General features: G+C 36.8%; 1 protein-coding gene across 20 annotated transcripts in view; it reads left to right on the forward strand.

The window, feature by feature from the left end:
• Window positions 1-17,895, forward strand: part of Zbtb20 (zinc finger and BTB domain containing 20) — a 765,654-nt gene that overhangs the window by 336,055 nt on the left and 411,704 nt on the right. For 2 of the 20 annotated variants that reach the window (XM_085832261.1, XM_085832268.1), the window contains one exon: window positions 7,459-7,556. The exons of 16 other annotated variants lie outside the window; for them this stretch is intronic. The gene's annotated coding sequence lies outside the window, so the exon portion shown is untranslated. Of the gene's footprint in view, window positions 1-7,458; window positions 7,557-12,215; window positions 17,151-17,895 lie in introns of those variants that run through there. 2 more of the 20 variants (XM_085832270.1, XM_029470529.2) reach the window with 1 other exon arrangement.

Below are 17,895 nucleotides of genomic sequence, written 5' to 3' on the forward strand. Positions count from 1 at the left end.
AAACAAAAAAAAAAAAACCTGTTGATTTCACAGAAGGGGAAAGAAAAAGGGAGGTAAAGGCAGATGAAATAATGAATGCTGAAGTCATATGGAAAGAATAATTATCTGTTATATAGAACAGTTCATTATATAGTTTCATAAAGATCTCAAAGAGAGGATGTAATGGGTCCTAAAACACATGTACACAAATTAAAGTATAGGTTCAAATATTGACTACCCAGTTTTTTCATGTCTTCTGTGTATGTATTAACATTTGTACTGGATTCCATGAACAGAAAAATTAATGAGTTTCAGATATGAATTATGTTATATCAAATATTAAAAATGGATTTTTTTCTTTGATCAGGTAAAGGAAGTTACTAGAAGTGCAGGAAGAGGATCTTTGTTTTTATAGTATAGTATTCTCTTATCAAATATAGTTGTATGCGGCTAAAGAGATGGCTCACCAGCTAAGAGTGTTGGCTATTCTTCCAGAGGATTGAGATCAATTCCAAGTACTCATGTGGTGGCTCGCATGTGAGCCTGTAACCTGTAACCCCAGTCAAGGGAATCTCATGCCCTCTTCTGGCCTCCATGGACATCTGGTATACAGATAGTACACAGACACACATTCTAGCAAAGATACCCATACACATTAAAGATGTTTTAAAAAATTTGGTACGTGTAAACCTTTTCACTAAAGTTCCTTATGTTGACAATTGAATCTGGAGAAATGGGTGGCCATGTCTTACATAAAAATAACCAGTTTAAGAGAAAATATAAACTTATCTTACTTCATGAAATACTCAGAATAACCTTAGAAAGTTGAATGCTGCTCTCAGCCAATCATCAGACTGAGCATGGGGACCCCAATGGAGGAGTTAGGGGAAGAACTGAAGGAGCTGAAGGAATTTGCAATCTCATAGGAAGAACAACAATATCAGCCAACCAGACTCCCCACCCCCACCCCCAGAGCTCCCAGGGACTAAAACCACCAACCAAAGAGAACACATGGAGGGACCTATGTCTCCAGCTGCATATGTAGTAGAGGATGACCTTGTCCTGTGTAGGCTTGCTGCCCCAGAGTAGGATTATGCTAGGGCAGTGAGGTGGTAGTGGGGGGTGGGTAGGCTTGGGATAGGTGGTTTGCAGAAGAGAAATTGGGGAGGGGGGGGAACATTTGAGTTGTAAATAAATAAAAACCTATAAAAAAGAAAGAAAGAAAGCCGAATCCTTTTCATTCGTGGTCTTGGTAGTCTTGTTAAATGCCTTTTGTTCTCTTGTTGCCTTGATATCTTACTTCTCAACCTGGGGTTGCTTCTCAACCTTGATTGCTCTTAAGAACTTTGGTACAGCAGCATGGAATTTAGTCTCCAGTGTTGGCACCCTGATGTTTGCAGTGTATTCAACCTGAGATTTGGATGACTTAGAAATTCTGATTAACATGGTTTGGAAACAGTTACCCTGTGTTCCTTTCCTATTGCTACTGTATTACGCTACTACCTTCATCATGATATATATGGCTTATGTACTTATTCTCCAATAATTCTGCAGTCTACAAGTTTAATGTCAGTGCCAAGGGTCCAGGTAAGACCAGTATAGGAGATAATATTTCCTAGTTCTGCTGACTGAAATATTCCTTGGTTATGACCACATCACCCATGGGACAATATCTGGTTTCACAGTCACACTGACTTGCCCTCTTCTGTCTATAGGCAACCTCCTTCTGTTAAGAATGCATGAGATTTATGTGGTTGCATTAAATGCCCATCTAGAAAATTCAGGAAAACATCTCCAAGGAAAAAATCCTCAGTCTCTTATTTTTAACCATATAAAATGGTATTTATAGATAGAAGGATTAAGGTTTATGTATTTTGGAATAGAAGTGTTCAAATGTGAGCATCAAGGTTTACATGTTTTGAAATAAGAATCTTCAAACTACCTCATCATCTTTGCCTGTTCATCCATTCCCTAACCCTTGACTAACTAGCATCTCTCACTCTTCCTATAGGTCAGGTGAATAGATAGGTGGGAAAAGCCTAATGGGGGAGGGGAGGCTGACAGTGGGGAACTGACTTTGATGTTTGCACTTTGTTATTTTTAAACTGAACCAATTAAGCACAGGGCATGACTTTAAGACTTTCAGAATTAGATAAAGCTAGATCCTTGATCAATGCTCTGCAGATTTTTTTTTCACATGGTTTCTTGACCCTGATTCTCATAATTCTCATTTTAATCATGAAGATATCTAAAGAGACCCAAACTCAGTTCTGCATTCCTCAGTCTTAACCTTCTTTCATTGCTGCTGAAGGCGAGGAGAACACAAAAGGCTAAGTCATAGCTGTCAGGTCTCTGTCACACTGCATTCAGGAAACCTGGGTGCTGTTACAATTGTTTTTGAGCATTTATTCTTACGATACAGAATGAGGAGGGACACTGCAGAAAGGTGGCTATGGGGAAAACATCTGGAAGAAATCACATTGCCAGGATCAAAGGGCTCCTTGTGCAGCCCAGAGGGTCCTCCGAGTGCTCCTCAGAGCAAACAAACAATTCTCTGGATGAGTCACTGTATTTTTTTTCTGCCAAAAGCCCACATGTGTTGCAAGAGCTCAAGGAAAAGGGGTGGAGAAAGGAGAGAAAATGAAGTTAAAGGAGGCACAAAAAATGACTTTAAAAACCTATATATGAATAAGAAAAATCGTAGCATGATTATAATCTTTTCATATATGAGGCATTTTCAACATTATACCACTTATATTGCCCTAGCCTAGAGTAAAATTTTGTATAGTCAAAATATATTGAAAATCACAAAAAGAAAATGTAGCAAAGGGTTGTGGAGGAGACTACAAGACTTTGAAACAACATATCTCTAATACATGAAAATTGGCAACTGAGAGTGGCCCACACCCTAGCCAGTGGCATTTTACTGAGGAAAAAAAAAGTTACTTATGAATCAGTACAGCCATGCTTTGTTCTGCATGAGTGTTTTAATAGAGCGAGTGTAATATAAGGATCAGGTGGGCTCATGGGAATGGAACAAAAGGTTTTGTAAAATTAAAGCAAAATAATTATAGCTCTAGGTGCAAAGCGAGAATACTCCAGCAGTTGATAGCAAGGACCTGCTCAGAGCGGGAGGGGCACACTGCAAGGACCTGCTCAGAGCGGGAGGGGGGCACACTGGAAGGCTTTCTTTCTTTCTTTCTTTCTTTTTTTTTTTTTTTACTCACTCACTAACAAAGGCTTTTAATAGGTAACAGTTGTAAAGCATCTTTGAAAGTAATTAATGCACCCACACAAAAATTTATTAAAATGAAAATTTAAGGAATTGTCTAAAATGAATTAATTAACAAAAAAAGAACATCATGCCTTTCTTATTTTTTAAAGAAGGAGAGAAGGTTAAGCAGAGCAGATTTTTGTGAGATTGCATTTTAAAATGTTCTTGGTTTATTTAGTATCTGAATAGCCCTTAAAGAGAGAGTTGGCGGGCTTTATTATCCTCTCCCTTTAGAAACACTAAATAGGACCTGGCATCAAATGGCGATTAATTTGCCCCACATGAGCTTTACAGCCTTTCAAAATGGTGGCATCTGTTTTCAAACAGTCCAAAGTTGAGGAAGTTTGCAGAGACCTGTAATAAGCCGAATAGGCCATCCAGAGACACAGATGGGTTTGTGCTGTTGCTCACCTGGCCTTTCCCCAGCCTCCTAGGCCAATAGTACTCTGCTTCCTGTGGCCCTGAGGGCAAATATGTGAGGTCCAGGGCTGGTCAGTCTTACCAGAGATACTTCCTAGCCAGCCGGGAGAGACTTGAGGGGCCTGACCCTGTTTCCCTGAGAACCCTGGGCAGCTGCACTTGCTCTCCACCCTGCTGCTTTTGCATTTGCTCCCTTCTGAGATACAATTACAGAGGGAAGTATGTGCTGCCCACAGAAGCCTTTACTCTTTGCTGGGAAAATGATTCCTAGCTGATTTCAAAAGCTTCGACTTTTAGAATGTTGCTGGTGGCTATACCTCAAAACCTTTAGGTCTGAACTTGAGTGAACCTCTGAGGATTAGGAATTTCAAACCTTCCATGCTGCAAGTGGTTGGATATGCCAGCCTTTCTTACAATAGTGTCTTATTCTATTAATGCAGTATTCTAGTGTTTTCCTTGAAGAAAGTAATTCTGAACGTCAATTCAGGGAAAATATCATATGTAAGGAAGGGTGGTGTGAAGACAGCCTTCATGAGATAACATGACTATTACACAAGCTTCATAGTGATAATAGCACACTGCGTTTACATATGATTACGTATGATCTGCAGATATTTAATAGAATTACCTTTCCCTTCAGCAGATTTTAAATGTCCCTTATCAAGCCTTTGTTAATATTTGGGCTGTCAACAGATTATGTTTATTTTTTTTCCGAGACATTGAATTTAGTGCTTATGACTAATGGAGCAATGCACTGAAAGTATCTTTGCTTATGAAAAAAAGGCAAAATTATAAAGTCCAGGTGAAGGACACTGAACCTCATGGTCTGTCCATAAGCCTAGTTGAACTCCAATTTCTCTGGAATATGATTTAAAAACAAGTGAAATAAAAAAATGGTTATGGGGCTAGATAGATTGCTCAACTCATTAGAGCTGTGGCTGCTCTTGCAGAAGAACACAGTTCAATTCCTGGCACCCACATGGCAGCTCAGACTGTCTATAAAACCAGTTTTAAGGGGTTTGATCCCTTCCGACATACCAGACTGTGACATGGTGCACAAACACAAGCAGACAAAGACACATACATAAAATAGAAAAATATATAAATAAATACCTATATGATATAGTTTTCTGTTGTTGCCAAGAGGAATTATGATCAACTTAGCAGCTTACAACACTCTATTATTTCACTGTTCTCTAGGAGTTTAGCTTGGCTTTCACCAGTTTCTTTGTTGTAGGTTTCATAAGGTTGTAATAAAGGCCTGATCTGGTTATGTTCCTAGCTGGATTTAAGGAAGACCCTGCTTCTGAACTGATACTGTTCCCTGTAACTCTGAGATGAAACACCTCCTTTCCTTAATGATGACTTGTCGAGGTCATCCTTAGCTCTTTGAATGTTGTCTTTATATATCAGGGCCAACAATAGTGTCTCAAATACCATGAGATCTCTCGGACTTCCCTTCTCCCATTTATAGAATAGAAATTTAGAATTGCTACATTCCAGACCTAAAGGTTGTCTGCTTCTAGGTTGACTTGATTGAACCCACTTGAAACGTCTAGAATATTCTCACCGATGGGATGTCCATAAGCATAACCACACTTGCATAATTTTCCCAGCCATATACTGTAAGAGTATCATGCGTTATAGGTTCTTGGTATTAATTTAAGAGAATTGCATTTTGGTGTATAATTATTTTCATTCTCACAGATAATTCTGTAAGAACGCTCCATTTCTAATGTATTTTTAAACAATTCTGAGTTTTGGGGGTAGGATTGTTTCCAGAATTAAATCGGTTTACATAAACTACTAGGATTTTTTTTCCTAATATAGTTTTTAGCACTTGGTAAAAGTGATTTTTCAACTTGACTAATAAGGTCAAGTAGAAATATAGGCAACATAAATAAGGCAAGGAACTGGAGCTGACATCCACCTATGTCTGACAGCATTGCTCAAGGTTGACTCTGTTCGGGATGCAGGGTTTCTTTGGATATTAAGACCTGCATAGAGGCAAACATCTTGAATTGGGGTTTCTCTTCCACTGTTGTCTTAACTAAGAACTAAGTTGGCCCAGTAACTTAGCAACTTATAGACTTTCAAATAAGACTGCATGTCCAGAGATTAGAAAAATAACAGAAAATTTTCTAGCAAACAGGATTTCCCAAGTAAAAAATGGGGATGATTGGCATAAATAAACTGAAAATCTTCAATGCTAACTACAAATTTTATCCTAATTACAAATAAAATACGATATGTTTATTAATGTTTCAAATGTCAGAACCTGGTTTTAATTTAATAAATCTTACTTACATAATCAATTATCAGCTAAAAGCAAGAATAATTGAAGGGAGATATGTGTTTATATTTTCCCGAAAACATATTCAATTGTGCTGTTCATGTGTTTATGTTAGTTTAATATATAATTGTTTTTCCAGTATTCCTTATTGCATAATTAATAATAAAATACAAACTTAACTAAACATTATTGCTTCTCTAATAGGATAAGGAAAGCCACAGTAGCCCCATATGTGGATACATTCATAGAATGCATGCAAATACACAGAATATATATATAAAGTACATTTAGGTATATTTATTTTATCTATTTCACTTTTTAAATAGTGACTATACTTTCTCTTACTGTGTGTCAAATACAGAGTACTCTAGGGAACAAATTTTATGACTATAAACTGACATGAGGACACATAATATCCTCCTTTGTATTTCTATATCAAGGCAGTATTGATGTCAAAACAAGCTGTATGTAATGGACCAGAGAGAGTAGTAGGAGACAGCATAAGGTGATTACATCAGAATTAAATTTCCCCTTTCCTCCTTTGAATGTTAGAGATATAACATTAAGAATGTCAGTTCATCACTTCTGCCTCAGTTTCCATGCCTATAAAACAAGAAGGACACTTTTCCTGTTTAAATTTTAGGGTTGTTGTTCCAGTAAAATGAGCTAGTTAACTTAAGGTACTTAAATTAAACATTTCTATGAAAGACATTTTATTGTTTTAAACAAATATTCATGACTCATCTCATATTTAAGGAATGGTCTGTGTCATCAAATACATGAAGTCAACTGAAAATGGAAACAGATTTCTTACTCTATTTTTGTGTCAGTTGTAGTGTTCATGTTGTTTCTTGTATGTCTGCTAAGTTACTGGTTACAGAACTAAGAAATTAAGAAATAAAACTATTCAGTAAAAAATAAAATTAATATTTAGTTGGTTTTAATGTTATTTTGCTAAAGGTAATTAGGACAGTGTTAGCTATTGGTGAATTGACTAACAGGGAGGAATTTAGAATTAATGATTAAAACATATAGAATTGCTGTAATATACTTGCTTGATAATTTTCTCTATTTTGTTAATCACTTTATTAGTAAAGTTATAGCTTACTTAGTTCTAACTCTCAGCAACAATATATTAAGAAACACGGGAGCTTACTAGTTAAATTGTATTCCCAGTTGCAGTTGTGTGTGTGCATGTGAGTTGGCTAGTTGTTTTAATGTCTCATTTCCATGTCTCTAGATCCTTTTTCTCATCCATCTATTTTGGTTTGATATTTTTAAGATATAGTTTCTTTAAGCTAATAGATGATTGGGTATTGGGGTGAGTTTTAAAGTTTGTTGAGTGCCTTAAACACATATGTACATGTGTGTTTACATAATATGTTTGTATGTAAATGTATGTATGGTATGCCTCTGTGTGTGTGTGTGTGTGTGTGTGTGTGTGTTTGCTCTATCTGCAGTTGTAATTTGCTTCCTCTTATCCCTTCCTCAGAGATGAGGTTCATCATTATTTATTCCTGAAGGAGCCATAGACTCATACAACTACTGGGCTTTGTACCTTAAAGACCTGGGTAAGAGCTTCCTTTGAAGGTAACTCTACTTCTAGCCCTTTCTAACTATTGTCTTAGAACCCAGGCATCTATAACAGAGAAGAGAGGGATGACAAGAAAGCTTTCCTCCATTTCTGCTGGGCTGCCTCTTTCTCTCCCTTTTTTTCACTTCCTCCTTCCTTCTTGTCTCCCCTTTTCCTTTTCCCCATTCTTCCACTCCTTTTCTCCCTCCTTTCCATCCTTCCTTCCTTCAACCTTCTTTCCTTTAATCTTTCATTTCTTTCTCTTTTTCTTCGTTTTTCTTTTGCTTTTGACCCCCTTAAGCCAGTTTGCACATTATTGTTTTAAATGAGAGCCAACTTTTCTCTGAAAGCTAGGCTAGCATTTTCCTCATGCTTCTTATTTCCCTACTCATTGATTCTAACTCCACTTTCTCCGCACTTCACCTTGAAGCTTTCCTGTGCCCTAAGAGTACAGCTGTTCCGAAAGACATCATTTCTGTGTCAGGAATTAGGGAGGAATGTATGGGGGTTATACTAGCTCTATGTCGCTCCTGCTCCTTGTCAACAGCTGACTCCTATTGAACATCAGCTAGACAGCATCTTCTCAGTGGAGAAAATAAAGAATGTAATTGATTTATGAATTGTTTATTATATTAACAGATTAAATAAAGGTGGAATTATTTTATTCAGTAGTATAATTAATCTCCTTTGAAGACATAGACATTGCCAAAGTCAAGTTCTATGGAGACACAGGATAAGCTCAGATTACAAGTTTGAATTTGCTTTTTACTGTAAAGAGGAACTATAATGCTACATCCTTTTTTATCTACATCCAACTGTATTTTTGTATTATAGCTATTTTTTAGCACAAATAAGTTTAGAAAGAAAGAAAAGAGTGATTGTATTATTACAGATGTCTGTTGACAACCGAAAATGTTGCTAAGCAGAGTTTTCTTGTAGGATTCAAATTTTCCAGTTGGACTGATTTACTGTCAAAAGTCAAGTTGATTATTCTTCTCTGAATTAATTTGATAATTGGCTGAATAAAATGTTAATGTTTGTTAGAAAAGGTAGAGTTCTAAAGCTAGGTAAGAAAATATTTTCTAAGACACTTGCCATTTTTGTTGATTTTTTTTTCTTAAACACTCTGGTGAACCCTTCATGTAGTTATAACTTCCTGTTTCATGATGTATTTCTTTCTTGACCTACTTGCTATATGTGCATAATTTAAATACACACATATACACCACATATACAGACATATACACCACACACACACACACACAGAGGAGAAAAAGACAAAATACATTGTGAAAAAGAACAAACAAGAGAAAAACAACAACAAAACCAAAAAAAAAAAAACCCAAACAAATAAAAAAGAAAATACCAATGACAAAGAAGTTAGAAAGATCTAATAAGAGAATTTATCTCTTCTAAAAGTGATGTTTTAATTCAGTGGTGGAATAGGAATTCCACCCATGAATACCAGAGTGTGTCTTATCCCTTGAGCCTTAGAGCTGGACTTGCAGGCAGTTAGCTGCCCTGTTTGAGAGCAGAGAAACAAATGCTGGCCCTCAGGAAAAACAGCAAGTGCACTTGTCCATTAAGCCTTCTCCCTAGTTCCTTGAAGACCGGTTTCCCCCGTGATACTAGGGACTTGAACCCTGGGCCTCATGCACTTTAAGCTAGAGTTGTACCACTAAGCAATATGCCCCGCCTCTACAAGACTTCTTTGGAGATTTCTAAGCCTGGTTCAGGGCTTTGCCTTATTCTCAATACCAGCATGATTCTTGCATGCACTTACCTGTGGTCTCCACTCCTACCTCTTCATCCCCATTTAAGCCTCATTCCTATCTTGTCCCCAGGTGTCTTCACACTGAGAACCTCTGACACTTAAGTTTCTAGGAGGTTGCGTTTGACTTATGATCTAGTCTTGGATCCCACTTATTGATAGTTCTATGTGCCATGATTCTCTTACAATGTAGCTTCTTCTCTATCAGTGATGCTGTTAGGTAGCACATCCTCATTAAGATGCACATACTAAGTATATGGTGAGAGCTCCATGTTCACCTTCCTGCCTTCCCTCCAGTAAACCATTCTAAGAAGTTTAAGACTCTTGATGTTTTCTGTGGACTGCATATAACTTTGTTTTTAAATCAATGTTCTATAGAGTTACTGAAAACTACAAAAAAAAAAAAAAGACCTCTATGTACTATGTAATAAATCTTCTGTTGCTATGAAGAGACATCTCTTTTAAAGGAAAACATTTAATGGGGCTGGCTTACAGTTTCAGAGGTTTAGTTCTCTATTGCCATGGTGGGACACATGTCAAAATGCAGACAGGCCTGGTTCTAAAAAAGCCAAGATTTCCAAATATTGATCTGAAGGCAGCAGAATAAGACTGGAATGCCACACTGAGCAAACCTTGAGCATAGTTCTGTCCCCACAGTGACACAATTCCTCAAACTATGCCACATCTACTCCAACGAAGCACTAATACTAATAGTACCACTTTTCAAGGTCCAAGCATTCAAACACAGGAGTCTGTGGTGGCCAAACCTATTCAAACCACTATTCATACTTAGCCAGATTTCTTCAGTGGATATTATACCTTTCAACCTTGTTTGAATTTTATTTAGTCTTTAAGGCTGGTTATTAATACATCAGTTTCCAAAAGCTACCAAAACCAAGTACTATTAACTAGGTGTATATAAGACAGCACTGTATTCTCCCCCTTGTAAATTATAGAAGTCTGGGATCTGGTTTGAGTGATATGAAAGAGAATCTATCTGATGCCTCTCACTTAGCCTCTGGTAATTGACTGGCAATCTTTGGCATTTCTTGGCTTATAGGGACTCTTTCAATCTCTTCCTTCAGCTTATGTGACATACTTCCTATGGCTATCTATAGCTGCGTTCAAATTTCTCTTTTGCAGGATGTTGCAGGATTTGTCATATTGATTTACAAGGTCATCTTACTCCAGTATCACTTAATCTTAACTAATTATGACTTGATTTCCAAATAAGGTCAATTTTTTAATTAATTTATTTATTTTAGGTACGTGAGTACACTGTCGGTCTCTCTTCATGCACATCAGAAGAGGACACTGAATCCCATTACAGATGGTTGTGAGCCACCATGTGGTTGCTGGGAATTGAACTCAGGACCTCTGGAAGAGCAGTCAGTGCTCTTAACCACTGAGCCATCTCTCCAGTCCCAAGGCCAAATTCTGAATACCAAAGATAATGGACTTAAGTATATCCATTTTAGAACTCCATAATTTCACCCATAATAACCACAAATAATATTTGTATCATATTCCTACCACAATGATTCTATAAAGATGAATTATGAATGTATTTACAAATTGCTCATTGTTAATTAGTCTAAGGTACTTTCTCCTTCCCTCACTTTCTCGACTCTTCTTCATTCAGAGATGCAGAAAAATATTTTTTAACTGCTAGCATTGTGCTTTCTTCTGAAAGTGTTCCACTTCTTACCTAACGTGAAGAGGGATCCAGAGCACCAGTTACCTGGACATTAAGGAAGGATGGATGGTTCTAAGGAAAGAGCTCCTGGCAAGTAAAGGTCCAGGTTGGGATGCCATGCACATTGTGGCTTTTGCTTCACTCACTTAAGGGACTCTGCTTCCTTTTGGGGTATTAGAAGATTTGAGATAGGCCTATAGTTTATATTGTAACATTAGAGAATTGACATACGATGTGAAGTTACTAGACTAAAAAATATCTGACATAAAATGTTGGAAATTGATTGCCTTACTGAGTTCTTGCCTTTGAACTTACCCATTAATATAGGAAGAACCCTCCTCAGAATTGAGGAAGGTATGAAATCAGAGTGGACGGTGAATCAAGTTTTTGTTTGCAGTATCTAGCATACTTAGGTTATTCAATAAATAAAATAAATTAAGATCAAAGGCTATGAGTGGGTGAGGAAATGTGGACTTTTAGTCGTAACAGGTTGTTCTCCTGAGCCGGATTCAGGGCCTGGAGCTGCAGGTGCTAGTCTACCAGGGTGGCCTGTGTGCATCTCTGGGCACCACGCTGATGAGCCTCCCACTGCACTTCTGATTTTGGCAGCCACAGCGGAATCAGCTCTTTGATCCTTGGAGTGGCTCCTGCCACAGTAAGTGGCTCTGTTTGTTTTGTCCTTCCTTTTGGTCATTACTCCCACCTGGCAGTATAGGACAAAAAATAGGAGTGGGAGAGAGTCATGAGGCACACTCAGGAATATGGTCTGCCAAGCATGAAAAGCTACTTAAACTGTTCTGGTTCTAAGAGAGCATGGATAATCTTACTGCCAATTCATTAATGAATACAGGTTTTTTTGTATATCATACAAAACAGTCTACTAAAAAGCACATCTTTTCATTCTGCTTTCTCTTCACTGAGGTCTTAGATCCACCACCAGATGCATCCAGCTACACAAATGAAAGGTATTACTACTCCTCTTCTCTTCATAGCCTTCCTGCATAAGTGTGTGAGATACTTGCAAACATCTACTTCATCTTATGCTTTGGTACTTTAAAAAATGGATTCTCCAGCATATTTGAAAATCAACCTGGATGCCATATTTGCATAAAATATTTCATTTCATTATATATTTTATTTACAAATAATTCTATAAATTTATCAATTATATTATGCTATTCTGATCTATGTATACATTGTGAAAATATAAGCTGTTAATATGTATTTAATATTTAACATATTCATCAATTTTCCTGCAGGACACTTTGTTTACTGTTTCAATAGATCTTGTAGTAGTCTCAGGTTACTTCAATACATTATTTGAAAAAGAACATAAAATGATTATACCTATTTTATACTGAGGTGTTGAATGTGTGAGTTAAAGTTTCACGAGGCAATACAATTACATTCTTACTAATTCTTCATTCTGACACTCTGGAATTTACCATATTTAGTTTAACATTTCTTTTAAGGTGGTCAAGAAATAAGAGAATACTAAATGGCTTATGGCAAATATTGTAGAAAATGTACGGTGAAGATAGGATTCCATTAGTCTGGCTTGGGCCTCTTTAATATGTGATCTATCTATAATTAGTTTTCTAGCAAGAAATGTGTCCAACTTTATATAATCCTGATTTTCACATGTATACATTTGTGTACATTTTTAGCCCTCAACTATCAACTAATTATATTCCTCAATTTAACTGATTAGTTAATTCAAAGATGCTTGTCCAGGTGTGGATCTAACTGTGGGAATGGGTGACTTTGTCCCCTTTATTAGCTAATTAACTGTTTCTAGGCAGCAGTTGTTTGTATGCATGAGTAAAATATATGACTTTAGAAGTTATAAAGTATATGGAATTTGTTTAGGATTAATTATGCAAATGTTTAAATGCCTACAATCCTTGTGAGTGTTGTTTCCAGCCAGACACTGATATTTCTTTACAAAAAATCTAGAGATTCAGATAGTTGGTCAGAGTTGAGACTTAAGATTAAACTTCACTGACTTGTTCTTACAAATCCAGATATCATAGAGAAAGAATACATGACAAGCCTGTACTTTGTACAAAATACAAATTATAATAAAAAATTAAGCATTTTCTAGAAAATTCTAAAATTGTGGGAGCCCTGCTTAGGCAGAAAGTAGAATATAGGTTAATATTTAGGCATCCTCTGCTTTCCTGATATACACCTGATCTCATCCAGAAACTGTCAAATTAGGAACATTAGTGAAGAGTCTAGACAGTCTCTACCTAAAGTTAAAAAAAAACAAAAAACAAAACACAAACCCACAAAAACTACTTGACTTACACAAGAAAATTAACAAGAGCCTTCTTAAAGCTCTTCATTGACCACTCTCCACCTCTATAAGAATATATACATTTGGCCTGAAATTAGTTGTATAACCATAACTAAACATGTTATTATTAAATATTGTGTTCATGAATATTTGTTCCACAGTTTAGGTCAAGTATTGATGGTTCTACTAGGCCCACTAGTGTCTAACCAGAGGCATGTGGAGAAAGCATCAGCTTGCCCAGGGATGGTGAAATCCTAACACTGGCATGGGGGAGATCGTGATCATACGGAGGGGTGGCTTCTTCATGTAGCCCAACCAAGCTGTTCAGTCGTCTTAGCCACGGTGTCATGGTGCATCTAGGAAGCAGCAACAGGTCTACAGAGTTTGCTCCAGAGAGCAATGGCAACACAGGAACTCTGCCTTGAAAACACCTTAAACAAACAAACAAACAAACAAACAGATAAATGACTCAATAAGTAAATGTTAATATGTTAATTTATTGTAAAAATAAGAATTTACTATAAACCTGTATTCCTGAGTCTATTTTTTGTCTGGTAGGTGTTTCCTTAAAATAACAACTTCAGCCATATTATAAACATCTTCAAAAGAAAACTGCCAGGGTACCAGATCCAATTTGTTTTAACTAACTTATTTATATTTATTGTTTAAGCAAGATTTAATAACGCCATGCATCTTTTGATCTAATAGTAAATCTTGATTGCATGTGTTGGTCTCTGAATAGTTAAAACATCATATGATATGCATTTCTCAATGATTTCAGTGCTATCTGTCTTAAGTGTGTTTATTTTAGTCCTTAATAACAAACTGCTTTACTAGTAAGGGCACTGAGTATCAGAGAAGAGAAATAATTTGACTCTGTGTATACAGCTAGAACTCAGGCGTAGGCCTTTGTGAAGCAGTCTCCCTTCTCTCTTTTTAAACCACCATCCTTTCTGTGTCTCAAGATTCTCTCTGCATTGTTTCCTAAAAGTGTGTGTAATGTAGTTTGAATAAGGGCAAAGAGGAATTGTGTCGTCTATTTTTGTTTGTTTGCTTGTCTGCTTGCTTGCTTTAACCACTAGAAACCATGTCCAACACAATGGACCTGTCTTTTTTCCCTGTTGATGTAGCCTGCTAGCCTGCAGATACCACATTATTATATCCCAGTTCATTTGTAGGCATACATTTACATTCACTATTAAATTCAAAACTATCTAAATTTCCTAGATTATTAAAATATTGTAATTGTTATATGTTACTATGCAACTATAATATAATAAGATTTTGGTAGATATTTGTTACAGAGGTCTTTATATTTAGGATTTTAGTGTACATCCAGTTTACTATTTGTGGAGTTTCATCATCTGTTAAATAAAATTTGAAATAGGACCTACCTCAGTTCTTCTGATGATTAAATGAGATACTTTTCTGAATATATGCTTATATAAAATTGTACATCAGTTACCAACATATAAGAAGTACTCAATAGTCTTAATTATTATTATACATAAGTGTTACATGAATAGATAGTACAAGCTTGATAAATATTTAGTAATTGGGTAAATGAACGCTACAAATTCTTTAACTGGCCATGTATGACCAGTTTGTAAGTTAGGTATTCTAGATGCTTCTTTACATTCTGAAAATGATATAAAACAATGTTCAATAGAATTGAGAATGTCATCCAGTTTCCAAGAGGATTTACAAGCTCTGGCTGCCACTTTAGGATAGACTGTTCCCCACCCCACCCCCTTATCATTTGTAATACATAGCATGTGATCTCTGACTAGAATGTATCTGTGACCACTAAGTAAATACATAGTTTCCCTTCTTATAATAGCCATGCAAGTATGATTTACCTGCTGACACAATACAAACAGAGTATGCATGTATGCATTTGGTGAACAAAAGACAAATGAGTAAGAAAACAGGAAAACAGGATGTGCGCCTACATCCTCTACTTGCTTGGGATAACAGGAATGCATTGATAGTGAGAAGGACAGTGCACACTCCTATTTGTGCCTGTGTTGGGGATGCCATATACCATCCTGATGATGGCAGTCATCATGGTTTGAGAAGGACTTTGTTCCTTAATAGATTTGTTTTTAAATCCTGAGCTGTTTACTATCTAAGGCATTTATCTGAAATTACTATTCACTAAATCCCTCAGTTCCTAGAACTGTTAATCTGATTCTAGTAATAGTTTTTTTAAAAAAGGTTCAAAGGTTTGCCTGCCTGTAGAATCTTCTTCCCTACCACTGACACTGCAATTCTACCTTTAGATGCAGTTAGTGTGTCATGTCTACGAGCCCTGTTTCATGCTTTCTTGTATGTTTGTGCTACACTGACAGTTTTCTGTTTAGAGGTGAATGTTTTCTTTTAGGCTGTAGTGATTAAAGTATAAACTTCTTGAAGGTAAAGCCTGTGCCTTATTCTCTCAATTCTGGTATTATCCAGTTTCTGATACAGAAGAGATTGTCGATAAATATGTATCTAATAAATTAATGAGTTTGCCTTCACACACATCAGATAAGGGACATGACTATAATCTCCTCTGTGTTTTTGTTTTTCTCCAGGATTTGTGAGCCTTTTGAAATTAACTATGGACATATTGCTATGCTTCTGACTTGTCTAGTTGCTTTGAGGGATATTTCTTATTGTTGAAATGTCTTTTTTTGTTAGCAATTGGCTGTTTTAGTTTTTTGTTTTGTGTTGTCCCACCTTGTTTACACTGTGGGTATGTTTTAGAGCAGGGCTCCCCGTGTGTTGTCCATGAGTGACGGCGTGATGGAGCCACATGGAACAGTGTTCTTAATTCTCACTTCTGTTTACATGCTACCTGCTTTGTTGCCTTGTTCAAGCACTGTTATTGATGTGCTTTGAAAAGATGTGTGGATTGTGTCAGCAAGCTGGGAAAGTCAGAGTTTTGTTTTTCAGCCAAAATTCTTAGGCCTTAATAAAATATGTGATGCATAGCTTAGAAGTCAATAAATGTGCCCTACCTGAACAAACGCTCCATTGTTACTTTACTGTTTTGAGGTCCATCCAGGCCTGAGGATTTTGTTAAAGGCTAACTGAAATGCCCAGTATCACCCAGCCTAGCAAGAGAAAATCTGACACTCACGACTTGTACTTCTGTGTTCCAGGCTGTTACACAAGCTCACTGAGAAGTACTGTATATGTCTGGTTTCTCAACTTCACCTGCAGTAAACTTGTGCAATCCTGGGGCTAGAGACCTCCTTTGTAAATGTTGTCTATCCAATAATGGTGTTGGCACCTGGGAGGCCCTAGCAGATAAAAGTGGAAGAACATATGGCTTCCATCTGAATACAAATTGGTGGACATAGTGTGGTAATTCAGCTGTGATGTCCTCTATACTGTAATCTGAAAGAGTCTGAGTAGATGTGAATCTCTCCCACTCCTCTACACCCCCTTTCCACTGTGTTTTGATCGCCCTGAATTACAGCCATCCTGCGTCGCCTTCTCACTGTGTTATTTGTGAAAATGGCCAGCATGAGGAATTATTAATTAAAGCTAACAAATCACCCTGACGAGCTGTGCCCTGGCATGGCTGAAGGTTGATTGGCGAAAGTGTTCTCCTTTAGAGAAAAGACTTTTTGTGCTCGTGACGCAGTCAGGGACGGATTATTGAATATGCAAGTTAGAAGAAAAATCACAGGACAAGCAAATTGAGTATTTACTGGCAAATAATTGCGCTCTTAAACTGTGGCTCTCTTCCTAAATTCTTAACATTCCCGAGGGTTAGAAAGAAACACAGAAAAATGCATCGGTACAGAGTTCATTTCAAAAAACCACCCATAGACTGATGTTTGAGGCTTGTGCAGGTAAGTGTGATTGTGTGTGCATGGGAGGTGGAAGACCACGCAGAGGATGGGGAGTGAGTGCTCTGTGAGGCTGCTGAGTTGTTTATTCAGCTCAGCATAGTTCTAAGCTGAGAATTTAGTTTCCGTGCTGCATTTATTGTGAAAGTGAGAGTCGTGAAAAGGAAAGGGTGTTTTCTCAAGTTGTTTGTCTTTATCAGCAAAAAAAAAAGTTAACGTTTTATCCCAAAAATAGTTTTCATTTTGCTCTGATATTTGTGACTATGTACAAAACGATGACTGGATTCAAAGATCTGTTGTTATTTTCAACATTGTTAATTATGATGCGTCTTAACAGTGTCCCAAACACATGTGGGGAAACTGTTGCATGGATTTTTAAAAGTAAACACTGTTTCACATTAGGACCTAGCTAGTTAGTCCGTGTTGAGATTTCTACAGGAACACGAACGTTTGGAAGTTGTTGTTGGCTTTGAGCTCTTATAGTAACCAAAATGTTCTTTGTGTGTGTGTGTGTTTGTGTTTGTGTTTCATCTGGAATGTTGCTCAGACTCCTTACTTTTGAGGTCATTGTAAGATATAAGAAACAACTTTAATGTCTTTTTCAAAACTAAATGAAAGGCATAGAAATATAAAAGGAGATGAAGGCTCATGTATAAAATGTAGACATTAAACAGATATATTTTTTTATAAGTGCAGTTAGATTATGTAAAAAGCATCCAGAAATATGTGTATGTACTGGGGATGTATT

This window comes from Mus caroli, unplaced genomic scaffold (genome assembly GCF_978045245.1).
Source record: "Mus caroli unplaced genomic scaffold, Mus_caroli_1 scaffold_17, whole genome shotgun sequence".
Classification (NCBI taxonomy): Eukaryota; Metazoa; Chordata; class Mammalia; order Rodentia; family Muridae; genus Mus; species Mus caroli.